This window comes from Balaenoptera borealis (genome assembly GCF_965194805.1).
Source record: "Balaenoptera borealis genome assembly, contig: HAP1_SCAFFOLD_1674, whole genome shotgun sequence".
Taxonomy (NCBI): Eukaryota; Metazoa; Chordata; class Mammalia; order Artiodactyla; family Balaenopteridae; genus Balaenoptera; species Balaenoptera borealis.
In genome coordinates this window covers 75,327-97,885 of record NW_028122564.1, presented here as the reverse complement: position 1 = coordinate 97,885, position 22,559 = coordinate 75,327, and the positions used below count along the sequence as shown (strand labels likewise).

The following is a 22,559-nucleotide window of genomic DNA, read 5'->3' as shown; positions in this document are numbered from 1 at the left end:
AATGTAAATTGGTGCACTATGGAAAACAGTATGGAAGTTCCTTAAAAAAAAGAAAAATAAAGTTACCATGTGATCCAGCAATCCCACTCCTTGGCATATAACTGGAGAAAACTCTAATGTGAAAAGATACATGCACCCCAAATGTTCATAGCAGCACTATTTACAATAGCCAAGACATGGAAGCAACCTAAATGTCCATTGACACGAATGGATAAAGATGTGGAATATATACAATGGAATACTACTCAGCCATGAAAAAGAATAAAATAATGCCATTTACAGCAACATGGATGGACCTAGAGATCATCATACTAAGTGAAGTAAGTCAAAGAAAGACAAATACCATATGATATCACTTACATGTGGTATCTAAAATATGATACAAATGAACTTATTTACAAAACAAACAGACTCACAAACATAGAAAACACACTTATGGTTACCAAAGGGGAAAGGAGGGGGGAGGAGTAAATTAAGAGTTTGGGATTAGCAGACACAAACTACTATATATAGAACAGATAAACAACAAGGTCCTACAATATAGCACAGGGAACTATATTCAATATCTTGTAATAACCTGTAATGAAAAAGAATATGAAAAGATTATATATATGTATAACTGAATCACTTTGCTGTACACCAGAAACTAATACAACGTTGTAAATCAACTATACTTCAATTAAAAAAAAGAAAAAGAAAACCTCCTTAATATCTCTTCTAATATGTCTGTTGAATTCTTATACATGTTCCTGCACTTAATTTGTTGTCATTACGGTACATAATGAATCTCTGGATATTTTGCCATACATTCATGAGAAAATGAAAGTGAAAAAGGTAAATAACTTTATCTTACAGACCCTGTGAAAGGTTGACCTAGAAAAATAAAAGAACTCACTCTTTAGTAAAGTGGTATAATGCGACATTATTGAACAAAACTCACTATTTCATTTTGAGCAAATTAGACCATAGATATATTAAAATGTAGTTGATAATATTTAGTTCTTTGTAAAAAAGATGTTGAAAAATTAGCAGGATGACACACTTTACAAAATAAAGTCGATCAAAGTTTGTTAGAATACAGTTCTTATTAAGAAAACTGAGGTGGCTCTGAAAAGATCCTTTGGTCTGCGATGCTCAGGTGGTCCGGAGGCAGCTCATTTGCCGGTGATGTACCGAAGTAGTGCCTTGGTGGCGCTGGTTATGGCGTGCTTGCCCCTCTTCCCAGGCAGCAGCAGGCGCACGGAGGTCTGCATGTCTCTGGAGGTGAGGGTGGAGCGCTTGCTGGAGCGGACCAGGCGCGCCGCCTCGTCGGCGATTCGCTCAAAGATGTACTTCACGAACGAATCCATGACGTTCACGGCCTCCTGCGAGAGGCTCAGGCCCTCCTGGACCCGCTGCAGCACCCTTCCGAAATAGGTGGCAAAGCTGTCGAAGCCGTCAGAGAGGCGGCGGCGGCTGCAGCGGCGGCGGCGGCTGCAGTGGCGACGGCGGCTGCAGCGGCGGCGGCGGCGGCTGCAGCGGCGACGGCGGCTGCAGCGGCGCTTCGGGTTCTTCGGCTCGGCTTCCTTGGTGCCCGGGCTTTCTTCAGACGTCTCAGACAAAGGCTCAAGCATGTCGGAATCGTCTTCCCCGCAGCTCAGAGGGAAGGACAGTGCGGCCGTCGAGGTCCCTTGGCCCGGTTTCTACTCCCTGCCTTCTATGACGTCACGGGCAATGCTCACATCTGATTGGATAAAATGCAAAGCAGGGAGGTCTGTCACTAAGGGACCCCATGTCACCTGTGATTGGATGGCCCCCTGCTTGGCCTCCAGTCAGCCAATCACAGTGGAAATCTGGTGACTTTAAACTTTCCGTGACCTCTACCAGAAAATCTTTGAACTATGCCCCATGTAGGCAAAGTTCACCTCAGCTGATTTATGCCTACTATTTATGCATGAGAACTCTGAAAAGATGTCACCCAAGTCACCTACACTGAAGAAAAATCAGTTTGAGCTTCCTGAGCGAGTCTGACCTCCCTAACTCAAGTCGTCGCCGCCATCAGAATGACTTTAGCCACTTGGCGGGCCATTTTACTCCCACATAGTATCTTGTCTTTCCATGGCTGAGCCTCCGTGGCTTGAGCCGGAAGTCTCTGACATGGTCTGCAGAGTGCTCCTCGAAATCATGGGACATAATTGACCATCTACTGCCTCCAATTATGATCAAAACCCCCAGTGAATTAGAAAACATTGAAATCTCAAAGCCACATTGTCCAAAGTTGGAACACAAACAGAAATGGGAATACTTTTAAAATTAGTAAAAATACTTAAACATTTCTCAAATATAAAATTTTCTTAACATTCCTTAGGTCCTCAAAATACCCCACATGCTTGAATTTGTGAACAAACGTAAGAGTTGTTGATTGAAAACAATGATTAATTCTCTAAGAAAACACCATAGGAAGAATGGAAGGAATAAATGGGAAGTTCTTTAAAATAAAAGCGTATTTCTTGCAAGAATACATGACAATACAGACAAAGGCATTTCTTTAATGTGTTTCCTTACCAATAAATTGCAGAATTGGAATCAAAAATGACTTAAGAAGAATTGAAAAAGGGGGGGGGGTTCATCAATGTGGTTTCATCTGAAATGGTCAAGATTCCAAAGCTGTGTCCATTTGCACTTTTAAAGAACTGCTATTTCTACTGCTCATGAAATGTTTCCAATTATGAAAGCGGAAAGCTCATCTTTATTACCAGAAAATGTAATATGGTGGTAAAACCAGTGAAGGAAGCTTGCCGTTCCTTATTTCTAAAGAATCCCATTTACCAATGAAAATACAAAAATCCCACTTGATGTGTTAGTAGTCAAATCCTTCCCTTACTTGTATACAAGGGACAAGAGACACATACAGTACAATCTCTGAATTCAAATCATTAACTTACAGTGATTAAAAACAAGCTAGCAAGCAAACAACAGGGAAGGAACCCCTCCAGTTTCCTCCACAATCTCCAAGTCTGAACCTCCCAAGAATGCTTTTATTTGTTTTTCCCTGGCCACTTTCCCACACTGGGCCAAAGGCTGTGGCTCACAAGCTTCCAGTCCATCACTGGCCGAACCAGTGAACAGGACGTGAGCTGCTCTCATTGGACACTCTTATCATCCAAGTGTTGCATAACTGCAGTATTTAGCTATGTCTTGTTTACTTGATTCTTCAAAGGAACTGTAATCATTATTGCAACTTTTGTGTACAGTCATTGTTTTACATTTACCTCTACTTGCTAATTTATTCTATTAACATTCCTACCTGCATCTCAGATCATCTGCTGTGATCTTTTTCCATCTTCCTAAATTACATTCTTTAGAAGTTCCTTTAACATGGTGTCAGTTGATGTAAACACGATAAGATTTCATTTTTCTCAAAAGTCTTTATTTCTCAGTTAAGCTCTAGAAGGAAGCCAGCACTGAGATGGGGTTAATTATGTGGGAATGTTAATCAGGATTACCATCTGAGGATGGGATGAGACATATATTTATACGCTCCCCTTGTTCAGACATTGGATGTGACCGTCTCAGGAAGTCCCTAACTTTGGGCAAATTAGCTCTCTGAAGCTGAGGAAATATCTGAAAGGGTCAATGGCTGAGGACTAGCACCTGACTGTACTCTCAGCAGCCGGTGGAGCAAGTCTACATTAGAGTGTGGTTTGGGGAGGTCCATCTTCATGTGTAGCATAGCTTCACTATTAAATGATCCCTTGGCTAGATATGCAACTCTAGGATGACAGTTACTTTCTCTCAGCACTTGCTTTTGGCTTCAATTTATTAAGACAAAGAGGTCTGCAGTCACACTATTTGGTATTCCTTTTTTAGGCACTGCGTCTTTTTGTCTGCTATTTTGATCTCTAGGGTTACCTTGAAGGTTTACTATGATTTGTCAGGTCTGCTTCCTGCATGGAGGAACTTATGGCTTCCCCTAACTCTGGGAATTACCAGCCATTTTCCTTTGAATAGTATTTTTCCAATATTCACCCAGTTTTATGCTTCTGGAATGCCTATGTGATACTTATCACCTACTTACTCCATTCCTTGAGTCTCTTTGCCTCACCTTTATCCTTTTTTTTTTCTTTTACTTTCTGTGAAGTATTCTATATTATTTCTATTATTTTATCTGTCTTCTAGTTCACCAATCCTCTGTCCAGCTATATCTCATTGGTTATGTAAAATTTCTTGAATCTTTTGTTCATATAATGAATGTTTGCATTTTCACAAAGAATACATTACAAACTTGGAAGGAATAGAATCAGATTCATCTGAATGACTTAGAGTAGCATCTCCAGATATTAGGGAATGGGGAATAGGTTTTTTTCTGGAACTTTTTGATTTTGATATTTCTATACCATTTTTGGATTTTTCTCTTACGTTTTCAATGAATTCTGTAACAAAGATAATGTTGAATAAGTTTGATTGGGATATGTTTGCTATATTAATACTATTTTCCAGGGTTGCTTATAATTTCTTATTGAAGTAGTAAACCTGTTTCCCTCAATTAGTCTTTTTTATTGAGATATAATGGACATAAAACATTAGTTTCATAATGATTCGATATATGTATATATTATGAAATGATCACCCCAATAATTCTAGTTAACAGCCACCACCACACACAGTTACACATTTTTTTTCTTGTGATAAGAACTTTTAAGGTCTACTTTCTTAGCAACATTCAAATATACAATACAGTATTTAACTATAGCCACCATGCTGTATATTACATGTCTGCGAATTATTTAATTAAAATTGGAAGTTTGGACCTTACTTCAATCTTTACTGTTAACCATACCATTAGATCATAATTGCCCCTTTTCTTCAATCACCTTCTGAAGTGAATGATCAGATGTACTCCTTTTATCTTCCAGTCTTCAACATCAAAACCCATTTTTCCTCTCTCTATCCTAGATTTCATATCTGTCATTCACCTTTGCACTCCCAGTCTTCACTGTCTATATGGTATATTTTAAATGGCATTTCACTAATCCTTCTATTCTATTTCTGAAATTTTAGGTGCAAAACACCCAAAGAGCTATAAAAATGTCCCAACAGATTCATTTTCTTAAAATAACTTCTCACATAATACAATATGTATGAGACTAGTATGCAAGATCAAGATTGGCAAAACATTTGTATGTCATACGGACAAACACTAGGATTTTGAAGCAGCGGTAGTGAGCATGATGGAAATAAAATGACTTACGCTGTGCATTCCAACTGGTTTACAGTTCTATCTTTGAAATGAGCATGGTTTCAAAAGAGGCTTTGGCTCCCAAAGTTTTGTCCCCTATGTGTATGACGATCTCAAGGCACTATTCAGAGGGATTTACTTGTAGTTGATCTCCTGACAATTTTCCTGATCACCTTGGAAAGAAAATTCTTCTTTCTTCAAGTTCTTTAATGAGATTTTTCTAATATTCCCGAATAATTTTAACTAATGACCCTCATGAAGGGGGTCCAATTATCCTAAATCCTTACTCTAATTTCCCAAGGAGAACTCTGGAAGTATAATGGCTCATCAGAGATCTTCCACAATGGGCTGAAAAACAAACAAAGAAATTTGTACCCAGTCCTGGATCAGGCGTTTCCTCCCTTCGTGCTGCACTACTTAGGAAAACAATTTCTAGTTTCTTGCCCTGCCCACAACCTTTCTCTTGAGTTCATACAGTTCTGCTAAAGCTACATAGATTTGTCTCTCCTGGAGGTTCCTGTCCCTCTTCTGATGGGTTCAAGGAAAGTTTTTTTTTGTTTTTTTTTTTCACACACACACACTGTATTTTATTTTTACAAGAGATAAATAGACTGACACCAAGCATTGTACATGGATGACCACAACAAAAGCAACAATGATTGCAATTACCAAACATGAAACACACTCATACTATGTCATAATATTGACATTCAGTCCAGTAATCCTCCACTGTAACAGCTGCTTTACTTTGCAGTGAAAACTGATTTGTATATTCTTTGCCTCTGAGTCCTTGTGGGATTTTTTTTTTTTAATTCAAACAGAAAGTCACAAAAATTATACTCATCCTCATCAGTTCACTCAGTCCCATGTAATTAATTTTTTTTTCATCTTGATCTTTTGTTAGCACTTTTATGAGTTCATCAGTTATTCATTAGAGTTCTGAAAATGTTTATTCATTCAGTTCAGCAGTACAGTCAGTTACCAGAAACCTGTACTTGTCAGAGTCTTTTCCATGAATTTCTTGAAGATGAAACCCTTTTATAGGAACGTATTTGCAAAAGCATCAGAGTACACCCAGAACTGTCTGTAAATGACAAAAGACTTAAAAATGACCACGGTTAAAGATTTGATGAAAGTTCATAATAATGCAGTTGACAAGAAAATTAGTTATTTCTGAGATATACATTTTAAAGTAATAACTAGGATTATGACCTATAACATTATACCAGAACATATAAGGTTTTTAGAAATTTCATGTAATGTCTGAAACATTTATATTAACATATTTCCATACAAGTAACCCAATGAAAGTTTAGTATTCGTTGTTTTGTTTGTTTGTTTGTTTATACTGCAGGTTCTTATTAGTCATCAAGGAAAGTTTTGGTTTTTGCAGATTATCCAGCTTTTGCCTCTTTGTTTGGCTCAAAGTGATATTCTTCACAGAAGAACTTACAAATTATTTTAAAAGTACAAATACAGTCCTTTAAAATATTGAACTAATAATGGAGTTTAAAGAAAGTCATAAACAATTCCTAAGGGTTGAAATCACTGAGTATCTTCTCCCTTCACAGAAGTAAGAAGCTAAAAATAAAAAAATTAAACTAAGCAATGAATAGTCGGAGTGAAAAGAGGATGAATGAAGTCACCTTTTTTCTCTTAATGGGAAACTAAATAATCAATATGATGGAAGAGTCAGCACATGTGCCAATCTACAGCTCAGGTTTCATATCACATATACTTTGAATTGCGTCCCCTGAAATTCTTATATTGAAGTCCTAAACCCCAGTACCTCAAATGTAATCTTACTTGGAGTTAGGGTCATGAATGAGGCAATCAAATTAAAATCTGATATCCAGACCAGATTCTGGTAGAGTTCTTTGAAGCATGTACTCACTCGAAACATTCTCCTTTCTGTCAATCTGTGTGTCTGTATTTCTATGTCCAGGGGCCCAGGAGTAGGAGGATGGTATGTCTACAATGGTCAGAAACTTCATGCCACCAGAGGGAAAGGTTTGCCCTGGATTATAGGGATTCACTGCATGCAGGAGTTCACCCAGATAAGAGTGAGTCAAGTGGGAAAGTATTCCATAGTTTAACAACACTGTGGCCCAAGGAACCCAGGACCTTGTGCTACGGACATATCATGTGTGTGGCACCCAGCAGCATCTCAAAAAGCATGTGTTGTGTGGCACTATTTGTTAGATTTGTGAAAGATGCTCATTCCCAGACACTTCTCAGATGGATTAAGCATGTCTGTTCCCCTTCCTCTTGACTCTGGCAGGCCTATAATTGCTTTGACCAATGGAGTATGAAAGAAGTGATGTTATGCCCATTACAGAGCTAATCTTTAAGAGGACACATAGCTTCTGCTTTGCTGTTTGAGAGTTCTGAGCCGACAAGTAAAAATCTGCCTATCCTGCTGGACAACCCCTTGGAGAGGTACCTCCATGGCACCAGTATGAGTGTTAGTTGTCTTTTACGTTGCAGAGTAGTTTAAAGGGTCAGTTACACTTCTGTTTTGGTCAATAAATGGAATAGAAAATGGGGGAACTTTCCATTCAAGACATGAAAAATAACTTGACGAAATTATTTATATACATTATTGAATATGCTCACCTCTGTGTGAAAAGTGACAGAAATTAATACTTCATTGAGATCTTTAATAAATGTGGTTGCTTGAATGGCTGCACCCTTAATGAAAAACTGGACTTTTTCTAATGGAAAGGGAAGATGCCAGAAAAAAAGAATTCTACACCATGCCCTAGATTTGGGGTCAGGAAAAGTCTCCTTGAGAATTTGTAATCACAAAGGTGTCCTCCTGTAGCTTTGGGGTTCATGTTAACACTATCATTACGGTCCGAAGAATTCCCTGTTGTAAACTTTCTTCCATGGTTTGATCATCATGTTGTATTTACCAGTAATAAAAAATAGCATTTATCCTTTCATGATTGGAACTATTTTGTTAGCAGTAGAATTAGCCGCTCCTTGAAGCCCTCACAGGAAACACACTTGGAAACCTGACCATTAGGATCTTAGCTCATTGAAGACCTCCATTTCTTCAAGTCTTCCTAAGTCCTTCTCGGTTCAATGTTTGTAATTTATTTTTACATAAATACATTAAAGATATACTTTGCTTGAGTTACGTAGGTTTTTGAAAGGAATGTGTTTCTAATTTTTAAATATTTCCCTTTTACTGATTAGTTTCTTCTCACTCGGAAGGTTTCTAGGGAATTAGAAAAATAATTTCTTTCAACTAACACATATTTTTGCATCAATTCCAGTATGTGTGGTATTTGGGGTACCTAAGTAATGTTAAAAAAATTAAAATTTGCTAAATGTTAAATATTTTTAGTATTTATGTACAAGTATCCGATTTCTGTTTGTGGCCTGTCTTTGGAGAATGTGGTTTTACTGTTCTTTCTGATTCCCTGTAAGTTTGATAAGAATTGGAGGTAAGGGCTGGTCAGTTATGTCCTATGACTGATTTTGAGGAGCACTCTGCTGACCAAGTCAGAGAGTTCCTGCTCAAGCCACGGTGGCTCAGCCATGGAAAGAGAAAATTCTGTGTTGAGAAAAATGGCCCCCAAGTGGCCAGAGTCATTTTGATGGTGGCAAAGGTTTGACTTATAGAGACTCTCTCAGGGAACTCAAACTGATTTTTCTTCAATGTAGGTGACTTGGGTGACATCTTTTCAAAGTTCTCATGCATAAATAGTAGGCATAAATCAGCTGAAGTGAACGGATGACCTTTTCCTCCATGGGGCATAGTTCAAAGATTTTTCTAGTGGAGGTCACGGAAAGTTTAAAGGTCACCAGATTTCCACTGGGATTGGTTGACGGGAGGCCAAGCAGGGTGGCATCCAATGACACGTGACACGGGGTGCCTTAGTGACAGGCCTCCCTGCCTTGCATTTTGTCCAGTCAGATATGGACGTTGCCTGTGACATCAGAGAACGCAGGGATTATAAACCCGGCCACTGGCCCTCAGCAGCCTCATTGTCCTTCCCTCTGAGCTGTGGGGAAGGTGGCTCCGACATGGCCGAGCCTTGCCGTGAGACTTCTTCTGAGGAAAGCCTGGGCACCAAAGAGCCCACAGAGGCCGAACCAAAGAGCCCAAAGCAGAAGACGCCAAGGCGTTGTCGCCGCTGCTGCCCAGACAGTTTCATCACCTGTTTCCCCAGGGTGCTGAAGCAGGGTTTCACGAGGGCCTGGACATCTTCGAGCCCATCGCCGAGGAGGCTGCACCCCTGGCCAGCTCCACCAAGCGCTCCACCATCACCTTCAGAGAGATCCAGACCTCCGTACCCCTGCTGCTGCCCAGGGAGATTGGCAAGCACGCCATGTCCTAGGCCACCAAGGCAGTCATCAGGTACACCATCCTCAAATGAGCTGCTTCAGAACCACCTGAGCCTTGCAAACCAAAGGGTCTTTTCAGAGCCACTCACTTGTCAGGAAAAGACCTGTAGCACTGAAGAGTCAGATTGACTCTAGTTTTTCGACCTGTGCCATACTACTGCCCATCACTAAAACATTTTGAAGTTGAAGTAAACATCAAACATTATCAGTTCTACTTGAATATATGTCTGTAGTGCAGTTTGTTCCAACAAAAATTGTGACTATTCCTTAACCGTACTGCATTTCATAACTTACCTGAACAGTCATTTTAGTTCTAGGTCAGCCTTTATAGAGTTCCTTAAGGTCTAAATTATTTTTGTATTAATTTTATTTTGCATTTTAATTCTCATTCCCTGGGAGGATGTTGTGGAATTTACTAGAGATACTTTATGTGTGATATAGCCAGAGATAAAGTGAGGAAGCAAATAAGCCCACCGATACATCCCTCTTCAACCTTTTTCGACATGTCCCATAATATTAAGTCATTTAAATGCACACATGAGTACTCAAACATATTACAAAATAGCTACCTGAAACTTCCAAGAAACAATTCACTTTTTTAAGTCACTGGTTTCTGAAATTACTACTGGAATTCATTCAGATTCATACAATTTATTGTTTCCCAATCGAGAATTTTTTGATTTTTAGAACCTTCAGGACCTTGCAGGAACCTTCAGACCTTCAGGACCTGCAATTTTGCATCACTGGATGATGAGAGTATCCAGTGAGAGGAGCTCAGGCCCCACCCTCCACTGATGCAGCCGAGGAGGGACTGGCAGCCCGTGAGCCACAGCTATTGGTCCAAAGAGTGGTGGAGTGACCAGGCCTGAACCAATAACAGCCTTCCTGTGATACTCAATCCCGAGATAGAGTAGGAAGGAGGTGTGATAGCTTCCCTGTTGTTTCTCTGTTCAAGTACTTGCTTTGCACCATGGTGATTTAAGTACAGGCATCCAGATTTGGTAGTGGGACATGTCTCCATCTCCTTGCATCAAAATAAGAGGAGGATGTTCAGCGGTTAAGAGAAGTAAGATGACTCCTTCTCCTACCTCAAGTCTTTTGAGTGTTAATGCTCATGATAATATTTATTTAATTTAACATCTGTTGTGTTCTCTTCTTGGTGCATTGACTTTTTTAGATTTGGTTTTTCTATAGGTATATTGCTGAATTTCAAGATAGTTAATAATGTTCCAATTCTTTTTCTTTGAATTGACCTCCAGTTTCCTCCATCAGTCAAGAGACAACACACAGCCAGTCATGATGACCACCTACAGAGATGGGAAAGAACGCCATGCTTTTAAGAAGTTACATTGCTAGTGTCAGAAGAAAGGTAACAAAACAATTTTTATGGTTGAGCAGACATTCCCATCTTTAAGGAGATCTAGTAAATGTGAAATGCATATGTACACTACACATTAGGGAGGGAAGGTGGAGGCCCAGATGGACACAGTGAGAGAATTTTATCTTGAAATTTTCTTGTCCTGCTTTAAAATATAAATTTGGTTTCATCATATGATAACTTTCCTAGATTTACTGCACAGCTAACTCAGTTTTCCTAAATGCTGTATAAGCTTTTAAAAATATTCCATAATAATAATAAGCTAAAATCTTGATAAGGAGGATTATTTGTCCTAATTCCTGATCTATTGCTATCAAAGAGAGCTCTGGAAGTAAAACTGACCCTGGCATGCATGCAATTCTCAATGAAGCTCTTTCTAGTTTCCTGACCTGCCCTCATCTTTCTCTACAGCAAGTGGTTCTCTGTCAAATGCAGAATTCTACATGTGGGGTCTCTTCTGTGAGAGTCTTATCTCTCTTTTGATGAGTCCATGAAATTTTTGTAGTTTATTCAGCTTTAGTCTCATTGTTTGGCTAAGGGTGATATCCTTCCAAGGTTTTTACATCCAAATCAATTGTTATTTTTACCTATCATATATGTTCAAATAAAACTCTTAACACTGGTGATAAAATACTGAACTTTAAAGCAAATTATAAAACATTTCAAAGGACTGAATCCCACAATATGTTCCTGCTTCACAAAGTATGAAGCTAGAAATCAATGTTTTTAAAAGAAACAATTAGAAAATCATCAACTTTGTCAAAAATCAGCAATATATTTTTAGAAAAATTATACGAGTAAAGAGGCACTGTGCCAAGAAAAACACAATGATAATATTAATATATTAACATTCACTTGAATATTACCATTCAAATTCTAGAAGAAAAAGAAAAATCTTTATTTGCTGACCATCATCTTCTTATTCGATGCAATTGTCCAGAGACACGGGGCACTATGTGCTCTGGATTTATATCCTTAAATCACCAAGATGAAAAACAAGTAAAGTAACAAGACCAGGTGACAGAGAATCCTACACTTTCAGCCTCAATTTTCTGGCTGAATATCACAGGACGGCTGTGATTGGTTCAGGCCTGGTCACTTCACCACTCTTTGGACCAATAGCTGTGGCTCACTGGCTGCCAGTACCTCAGTGGCTGCATAAGGGTGGGGCCTGAGCTGCTCTCACTGGATACTCTCATCATCCAGTGATGCAAAATTGCAGGTCCTGAAGGTCTGTGTTCTGAAAATCAAAAAAATTCTGGATTGGGAAAGAATAAATTGTATGAATTAAGAAATAAGGAAACAATCCCATTTACGATTGCAGTAAAAAAACACTGAAATACCCAGGAATAAACCTATCTAAGGAGGTAAAAGACATATACTCGGAAAAGTATAAGACACTGATGAAAGAAAGTGAAGACAGGAGAGAGTGATCAAGATGGTGGAGTAGTAGGATGTGAAAGTCACTCCTCCCACAAGTACACCAAAAATACATCTACTTGTGGAATGACTCTCACAGAATATCTACTGAACACTGGCAGAAGACCTCAAGCTTCTGAAAGTTCAAGAAAATCTCCACATAAATGGGTAGGACAAAAGAAGAAAAGAAAGGAATCAGGACGGGACCTGTGCCCCGGGAGGGACCTGTGAAAGAGGAAAGGTTCCTATACCATGGGAAGTCCCCTCACCAGCGGGGAGATCGGCTGGGACTAATGGGAAGCTTGGAGGTTCGGAGCAGAGCACAGCAACTGGTTTGTGGCAGCCAGAACAGAGAGAGAACTGCACAGATGGTCAATGCCACAACCCTGCACTTGCCTGCCTGAGATGTGCATCCACCAGTGTGGGCAGGAGCTGGGTGCAGAAACTTGGGCTTTGGAGATCAGACCCGGGGAGACGACTGGGGTTGGCTGTGCAGAAACAGTCTGAAGGGGCTGGAGTCTGCTGCAACCGCTGCTGAGCGTGTACCTGGAGGAAACCCGGGCTCACCTTAGAGGCCAGGCACCATTGTCTGGGGGGTGTGCAAGGAGAGGGAAAGGACCCACCTTTGCAGCCTTTTCCCCTGCGTGTGCTCTCAGGTGACAGAACAACACCTACAGAAGCTCCAGGAGCAGTTGTGAGCCACCTCCTCTACCATTGCAGGCTCCGGGGGCACACATGAGCAGCCACCACTGCCAAGAGCCCCAGGATCTGGCACCAGCTGCCGTATCTGCCCACCCCGTATCAAGGGGATAATGGCCAGCACGTGCTGAGGAAAGAGGCAGCAGGCATCCATGCTAAAAACAGCCCTCGCAACAAAAATATCAAACCCACACCAGCTACACAGGGATGCTCCCACATATAAATAGCCCTCCAAGAACACAGAAGAAAACTGTTTCCCCTAAACTCATAGGGTAAGAGAAATATAAGTAAAATGAAGAAGCAGAACCACTCCCAGTTAAAAGACCAAGAGAATTTTCCTGAAAGAACAAACAATGCAACAGACCTCTTCAGTTTAATAGATATAGATTTCAAATAGGAGATAATGAAAATACTAAAGGAATTAAGAAAGGCTATTGACAGAAATGCAGAGTACTATCAAAAGGAGCTAGAAACTATAAGGGGGAGCCAAGAAAAATTTGAAAACTCATTTGCTGAGGTGAAAGCTGAGCTAAAGGCAATGAATAGCAGAATGAATAATGCAGAGGAACAAATAAGTCATCTGGAAGACAGAAGAATGGAAATCACAAAATCAGAACAGCAGACAGAAAGCCAAATGAAAAAAGAAATGAAAGCAATATCAGAGATCTATGGGCTCACGTAAAGCGTGCCAATCTACACATAATAGGGATTCCACATGGGAACGAAAGAGAAAAGGGGATCGAAAACGTATTTCAAGATATTATGGCTGAAAACTTCCCAAAACTAAAGAAGGAAACAGAAATCCAGGTACAGGAAGCACAGAGGGTTCCAAACAAGATGAACTCAAAAGGACCTACACCAAGACATATTATAATTAAATGGCAAAATTTAAAGATAAAGAGAGGATTCTAAAAGCAGCAAGAAAAAAACGAAGAGTTAATTACAAGGGTACCCCCATAAGGCTATAAGTTGATTTCTCTACAGAAAAGTTGCAGGCCAGAAGGGAGTGGCAAGATATATTCAAAATCCTAAAAGGGAAAAATCTGCAACCTAGGATACTCTACCCATCAGGATAATCATATAGAATAGAAGGAAAGATTTCTCAGACAAGCAAAATCTAAAAGAATACAGCAATCCTAAATCTATTCTAAAAGAAATATTAAAAGGTCTTCTCTACACAGAAAAGAAGCAAGAATCTATAGGAAAGAGAAAATCACAATTGGAAAATAAACCACTTAAATAAGCCCATACACAGATTTTAAAAAATCAAAACACTTTTGGGAAAAGGATGATAACCACAATGAACAACAAAAGGATAAACAAGATGCAAAAGAGGACATCAAAATCGTAAAAGGTTGGGGAGAAGAGTAAGAAAATGTAGAGTTTTTTCTTTTATTAGAATGTGTTTGAGCCTATATGACTCTCACTCTAAAGCAAGTAGATATAGGAAGGGGGTTAGACTTGAAAAACAGGGTAACCACAAACCAAAAACATCCAATAGATTCACTAAAACCAAAAAGAAAAAAACACAAGCATAAAATAAAAGGAAATTATCAAACTACAAAAAGACAAAGAAAGGAACAGAGAAGAAGCACAGAATCAACTGGAAAACAAGGTTTAGAATAGCAATAAATTCATATATCTATCTATCTATCTATCTATCTATCTATCTATCAATACTTACCTTAAATGTCAATGGACTAAATCCTCCAGGCAAAAGACATAGAGTGGCAGATTGGATTAAAAAAAAACAAAACAAACAAGAGCCTATAATATACTGCCTACAAGAGACCCACTTCAGGGTAAAGGACACACATAGATTGAAAGTGAGGGGATCGAGAAAGATATTTCATGCAAATGGAAATGACAAGAAAGTGGGGGTTCCATAGTCATGTCAGACAAAATAGACTTTAAAACAAAGGCCATAAAGAAAGATAAAGAGGGACACTATATAATGGTGAAAGGATCAATACATGAGGAGGATTTTACACTCGTCAACATATATGCACCAAATATAGGAACACCTGAATACAGAAAACAACTACTAACAGACATAAAGGGAGAAATCAACAGGAATACAATAAGAGAAGGAGAATTTAACACCCTTCTCACAGCAATGGAGAGATCTTCTATACAGAAAATCCATAAAGCAAGAGAGATCCTAAATGATACAATAGAACAGTTAAACTTAATTGATATTTTCAGGACATTACATTAAAAAAGCCAGAATGAACATTCTTGTCAAGTGCACATGGAACATTCTCTAGGACTGACCACATGCTAGGGCACAAAACAAAACCTCAAAAATTTAAGAGTATAGAAATTATTTCAAGCATCTTCTCTGACCACAAGGACAGGAAACTAGAAATCAAACACGGGAAAAGAAATGAGGAAAAAGACGACTACATGGAGCCTAAACAACATGCTACTAAAAAACTGTGGGTCAACAAGGAAATCAAAGAAGGAATTAAAGGAATTAAAAAATACCTTGAGACAAATGACAATGAAAACACAACCATACAAAATCTATGGGATGCAGCAAAAGCAGGTCTGAGAGGGAATTTCATAGCGATACAGGCCTTCCTCAGAAAACAAGAAAAATCTCAAATAGACAACTTAACTAACCACTTTAAAAAATTAGAAAAAGAAGAATAAATAAAACCTAAAGTCAGCAGAAGGAAGGAAATAATAAAGATCACAGAGGAAATAAATAAAACAGGTATTAAAAAAATAGGAAAAAAAACAATAAAACCAAGAGCTCGTTCTTGGAAAAGGTAAACAAAATTGACAAACCTCTGGCCAGGCTCACCAAGAAGAAAAGAGAGAGAACCCAAACAAACAAAATAAGAAATGAAAAAGGAGACATAACAACTGATACAGCAGAAATACAAAAAACATAAGGGAATACTATGAACAATTATATGCCAACAAATTTGACAACCTAGAAGAAATGGACAAGTTTCTAGAAACATACAGCCCACCAAAACTGAATTACTAAGAAACAGATAATTTGAACAGACTGATCACTAGAAGTGGAATAGAATCTGTAAAAAAAAAAAAAAAATCACCCTGATACCAAAACCAGACAAAGACATCACCAAAAAAGAAAATTACAGGTCAACATCTTTGATGAATATAGATGAAAAAATTATCAACAAAATATTAACAAACTGAATCCAACAACACACACACAAAAGATCATACACCACAACCTAGTGGGATTCATCCCAAGTTCACAAGGATGGTTCAACATACACAAATCAATCAATGTGATACACCCATCAACAAAAGAAAAGACAAATACCCCATGATCATCTAAATAGATGCAGAAAAAGCATTTGAAAAATTCAACATCCATTCATGAAAAAAACTCTTACCAAAGTGGGTATAAAGGGATCATATCTCAACATAATAAAAGCCATTTGTTTATGACAAACCCACAGCCAATATAACACTCAACAGGGAAAAGCTGAAAGCCTTCCAGCTAAAATCTGGAACAAGGCAAGGATGCCCACTCTCACCTCTTCTATTCAGCATAGTATTGGAAGTGCTAGCCACAGCAATCAGAGAAGAAAAAGAAATAAAAAGTATCCAAATTGGAAGTGAAGAAGTAAAATTGTCATTATATGCAGACGACATGATACTATATAGAGAAAACCCTCAAGACTCCACACAAAAACTACTAGAGCTGATAAACAAAGTCAGCAAGGTAGCAGGATGCAAGATTAACATACAGAAATTGACTGCATTTCTTTACACTAACAATGAAATATCAGAAAGGGAATGTAAAAAAAAAATACCTTTTAAAATTGCACCCCCAAAAATAAAATACTCAGGAATAAACCTGAGCAAGGAGGTGAAAGACTTATACACTGAGAACTATAAAACATTAATAAAGGAAATTGAAAATAATTAAAAATATGAAAAGATATCCCATGCTCTTGGAGTGGAAGAATCAATATTGTAAAAATGGCCATACTACCCAAAGCAATCTACAGATTTAATGCGATCCCAATCAAATTACCCATGACATATTTCACAGTACTAGCACAAATAAACCTAAAATTTATATGGAACCATAAAAGACCCAGAACTGCCAAAGAAATCCTGAAGAAAAAGAACAAAGCAGGTGGCACAACCCTCCCAGACCTCAGACAATACTACAAAGCTACAGTAATCAAAATGGCATGGTTTTGGCACAAAAAAACATATATGGATCAATGGAAGAGAATAGAGAGCCCAGAAATAAACCCACACACCTACAGTCAATTAAACTTCAACAAACGAGGCAAAAGTATACAATGGGAAAAAGACAGGCTCTTCTGCAAGTGGTGTTGGGAAAGTTGGACAGCTGCATGTAAATCAATGAAGTTAGAACACACGCTCACACCATACAGAAAAATAAACTCAAAATGGCTTAAAGACTTAAACAGAAGACATGACACCATAAAATTTCTACAAGAGATCATAGGCAAAACGTTCTCTGACATAAATCATACAAATGTTTTCTTAGGTCAGCCTCCCTAGGCAATAGAAATTAAATAAAAAATAAACAAATGGGACCTAATGAAACCTACAAGCTTTTGCACAGCAAAGGAAACCATAAACAACATGAAAAGACAACTTATGGAATGGGAGAAATTTTTGCAAATGACCTACAAGGGCTTAATTTCCAAAATATACAAACAGCTCATACAAATCAACACCACCACCAAAAACACAAATCAAACAACGGGCAGAAGACTTAAATAGACATTTCTCCAAAGAAGAAATACAGATGGTCAATAGGCACATGAAAAGACTCTCAACATTGCTAATTATTAGAAAATGCAAATCAAAACTACAATGAGGTACCACCTCACACGGGTGAGAATGGCCATCATCAAAAAGTCTACACACAATAAATGCTGGAGAGCTTGTGGAGAAGAGGGAACCTGGAAATTCCCTGGCAGTCCAGTGATTAGGACTCTGTGCTTTCACTGCTGAGGATGTGGGTTCAATGCCTGGTAGGGGAACTAAGATTCCACAGGCCACGTGGCGTGGCCAAAAAAAAAAAGAAATTTCAAAAGGAGAAAACGGAACCCTCCTGCACTGTTGGTGGGAATGTAAGTTTGTACATACATTGTGGAGAACAGTATGGAGATTCCTAAAAAACTAAAAATAGATCTATCATATGATCCAGCAAACCCACACCTGAGCATATATCCAGAGAAAACTCTAATTCAAAAAGATACATGCACACCAATGTTCATAGCAGCACTATTTACAGTGGCCAAGACATGGAATCAACCTAAATGTCCATCAACAGATGAATGGATAAAGAAGATGTGGTACATATATACAATGGAATATGACTCAGCCATAAAAAGAATGAAATAAGGCCTTTTGCAACAATATGGATAGACCTAGAGATTATCATACTAAGTGACATAAGTCAGACAAAGACAAATATAATATGATATCATCTATATGTAGAATCTAAAACTACATGAAGGGAAAAACAACAAGTGAGCTATCACACCTCTTTCCAACTTGATCTCCGGGCTGAGTATCACAGGAAGGCTGTTATTAGTTCAGCTCTGGACGCCCCACCACACTCTGGGCCAACTGCTTTGGCTCGCGGGCTGCCAGCCCCTCATGGGCTGCTGCTCTGGAGATGCTGGTTACACCAGCTGTCAGTGGATGATCCCTTCACCCGTGCACAACTGCAGTTCAGTCAAGATTTTTGGATGAAAACCGAAAAGGGAAAGACTGCAAAAAGTAAAAATAAAAAAAAAAGATTCAGAGAAATATGAATTAGGTACAAAGAAATTTCACAAGTTATGGTGCTTGACTCTAGAAAATTAGTTTTCTCTCAGTTTACACTGCTCTGGGGTCCTATTTTGTGTATTTAACTGAATTAGGATTTGAGGTATGTTGAAGGAGAATAAACGGGTAGGTGTGGTTTTTATATCTGTTACTGCATTTTATCGGCTACTATATCCCACATAAGAATCTCTGGATGATACTGCTATATACAGGTGGAAGCAATGGCAATATCACAGTCCTCACACCGAGAACACAAATGAAAAATGGTTACTCATAAAATGATTAAAAATAATTCATCGTTAACACATTTAAATTTCTTTTATTTAGCATGATTTGGTTTCCTAAAATACCTCGCATGGAGGATAAATATAAGAGAGGTTGGTTGGGGGGGGGGGGAAAAAAAACACTCAACAATGTCCCTATTCTTTAAGAAACCACCAGAGGAGAGAAAAGGAATCAATTGGAAATACTTAAAAATTAAGATCAAATTACTTTCAAGAGCCTAAGATAATACAATCAAAAGCGTATTTGAATGTATTCATGGAGAAATAAGTTACAGAAATTGAACCAAAAAGGGACTTTAGAAGAATTGAAGAAATGTGGGTCATCAGTGTGGTTTCCTCCCCAAATGACTAGGCTTCCAATAGTGTTTCCTCTTGGACTTTTAAGGGACAGCTAATCCTACCACTAAGAAAATGGTTTCAATCATGAAGGGGAAAAAGCTAATTTTTATTACTAGAAAATGGAATGGAATGATACAACCAGTGAAAATAGCTTACTACACCAAATTTCCGAAGAGTTCTTTTTACAAATGAGTTTATAAAAAAATCTTACTTGAAATACTCGTCATTAACTTCTTGCCATATTGTTGTTTTTTTGTCTTCTTTTTTTTTAAAATTGGGCCCGCTGCCGGTCAAGCTGCTGCTGCCTCAGGTCGCTGCCCTCATCATCTAAGACACTGTAGGGAATCCAGTCGGAACGCGGCTTGCAAGTCATGTCTCTCGGGGGCCGGGCGGCAGCTGCGGCTCCGGAGCCCGGGGCCCGCGGGGGTCGGCGCGGGGGCCCTGCTCAGCTCCCGGGCCGCCCAGGGCCGCATCCTTCCGGGCCGGGGCCTTGGGCCCCGCCGAGGCCCGCGCTGCACGCCAGGGTCCCGGCCGCGGGCTCGGCGAGCGACCGCCTGCGCAGCGCGACGGGCGAAGCGGCGGAGTGCGCGGTGCCGCCGCGGGCGTGCGTGCGCGCGCGCGCGTGCAGGCGGCAGGAGAGGCCGTCCGCACCGCCCGGCGCCGCTAGAGGGCGCTCTTGCCACAATTTGATGCACGGGACAAAAGACAGGTCCGGTACAGTCTCTGAATTCATATCATTAAATCACCGTGATTAACAGCCAACCAGCAAAGAAACCACAGTGAATGAAACGTACCGGTATACTCTATAATCTCTACAGGCCGAATTTCCCAAGAAGGCTCTTATTGCTTTACGCTGTGCCACAGTCTAATATTTTGGCCCAATGGCAAGGAATCACATCCCTTTCTCCCCTCAATCTCAAAAGCTGCACGTGCCGGGAAGACTCTTTTTTGCTTCAAGCCCAGGACAACTCTTCACACTTTGAGTCCATGGCTAGGCCTCAGGAGCTGCAGGACTTTCATTGGCTGAGCCGATGCCGAGTGGCCCTTGAGCTGCTCTGATTGGATGCTTCCAGCATCCTCCGCAGGATGCCACTGTGCATGTCAAAAAGGTTTCTGTTTTCAAAAACAGGAAAATGCACTCTTGGGGCGGGGGGGGGGCGGGGGGGGGAACCAACTAAGATTAATCTGAACCAGTCAGATTAGTAACTTCAGTTTCTTCCACCTTGGATAGGTATTTTTTCTTGGACATTTTGCTTTCATTATTTCCGTGCTGTGTTTGGGTCCTCGATTCTGCTTTTAAATGATTTCCCTGACACTGGTCATGTTGAAAAACTTTGAATGGGTTATGTTTGTCCTTATAATACTATTTTCTCAGAGTTGATGCTTATCATTAGTTGTTTAAGCAGTAAAGCTCTTTCCCTTAGTTTATCATTTGAGTAAACCACACTGTTAGATCATGTTTACTCACGGGGTGCCCTTTCTCCTTAATCACCTTTTGAAATCAGTAATCACATGTACTTCTTTGGTCTTACCCTCTTCAACATCATACCACTGTATTCCTCTCTTTCTTCCATTTCCTGTGTGTCAGTCGTCCTTGAGCTTCTCCTAGAGCTCTTCTCACCCAAAATTTTGTTTCCGGTGTGTGAGATCATCCTGAGATACCGGAGAGAGGGATTTACCTGAAGGTCCTTTGGTGGTAGTTTGTTCTGGTCTCCTTGGGTGTCTAATCCTTTTTTGTCTTTGAAATATTTTCCTACGATTCTTATCATATTCAACAATCTAAATACATAACATTCCCATACCGGTGGCTCATTTATCATAAATCCTTCGTCTGATGGCCCCAAGAACAGTTTCTCAGGGCTAATGGTCCGACAGAGTTCTCCACTGGACCAGAGAAAAAAGAATTTTAGAGCTCTCCTCGATCAGGCAATGGCCCCCTGCATAGCCACACACCTCAGAGTGGTCACGCTCTCTCTAGTATCCTGCCCTGTCAAATTCTTTCTCCTGAGTTTGTGGGTTTCTGAAAACATTAAGAAAACATTTTCTGTTTTGTCTCCCACGACGGTGCTGTCCCTTTTCTCAGGGCCTGATTTCAGTAGGTTGTCCATAATATGTCTCACTGGGTGCGTGACGTACTTTTCATGTTTTCACATCCTAATCAACAGGGAATTTTACAAATTATTTTCAGAGTACAAAACGAAGGCCAAACGTAACTGAAGAAACATTGGTGTCTAAAACAAATCACAATTCACATTTTAAAGCACTTATAAGGACTGAAATGATAGACTATCTTCCCTCTTCACAGTGGTGGAAAGTCAGAAACTTTGTAAGAGTGATAAAAACTATTCACTCTTCAAATTCTTGAGGAAAATTACATGGAATGTGTCACCTTATTTTCCCATAAACAGTCAGCAGTGTTCTCTTTTTTATTATTATGGTTATAGGAGTATCGACAAAACATTGCTTACAATCAAACATCAATTTTAGCACACAGACAAAAGTCCTTTCTATACACTATTAAATTTGAAGCAATGGGATATGAACTGTACCAGGGATGATGAAAAAAGAAAGGAGGGCTACACGAGAATCCTGACAAGTACCACCCATAACGGCAGAAGCATTCAGCTGGCCCATAGATACATGAGAAATAATAAATAATTGCTGCTTTAGTCCACTAAGCTTGAAGTCATTTACAATGCAGAAATTGGTAAATGATGCACTATTATGAAAAAATTCAGTATTTAGCAGATAGCTCAGGGATTGAATGCATTAATTCACCAAAAACATCTGCTTAAGTAAGACTTTCCATCAATATTCTATGCTTACATGTGTTGGAAGAACTCAAATCTGTTACTATACCACCTCGTAAGCATCAAACCAGTGTTTATGTGTGAACAGAACCAGTGTTCTCTTAATAGAAGAGTCAGGAGATATGCCCACCTATATCTCAAAATTCATGTCTTTGTGGGTTGAATTCTTTCTCCCTAAAGCTCCTATGTTGATGTCCTAAACCTCTGCACCTAACAAGTGATTCTATACAGAGATAGGATCTCTACAG

At 39.4% G+C, this 22,559-nt stretch overlaps 1 long non-coding RNA gene across 4 annotated transcripts; it reads right to left on the bottom strand.

The window, feature by feature from the left end:
- Window positions 1-1,607: 1,607 nt before the first annotated feature.
- On the bottom strand, window positions 1,608-20,620 carry LOC309622158. 4 transcript variants are annotated; one of them, XR_014240564.1, is made up of 4 exons: window positions 19,713-20,620; window positions 18,592-18,821; window positions 12,099-12,192; window positions 8,322-10,881 (listed from the first exon to the last, which is right to left on the bottom strand). It is a non-coding gene; the product is annotated as an uncharacterized lncRNA (long non-coding RNA). The 4 variants fall into 4 exon arrangements; XR_014240563.1 differs by lacking the exons at window positions 8,322-10,881; window positions 12,099-12,192 and adding an exon at window positions 1,608-1,723; XR_014240565.1 differs by lacking the exon at window positions 12,099-12,192.
- Window positions 20,621-22,559: the final 1,939 nt, after the last annotated feature.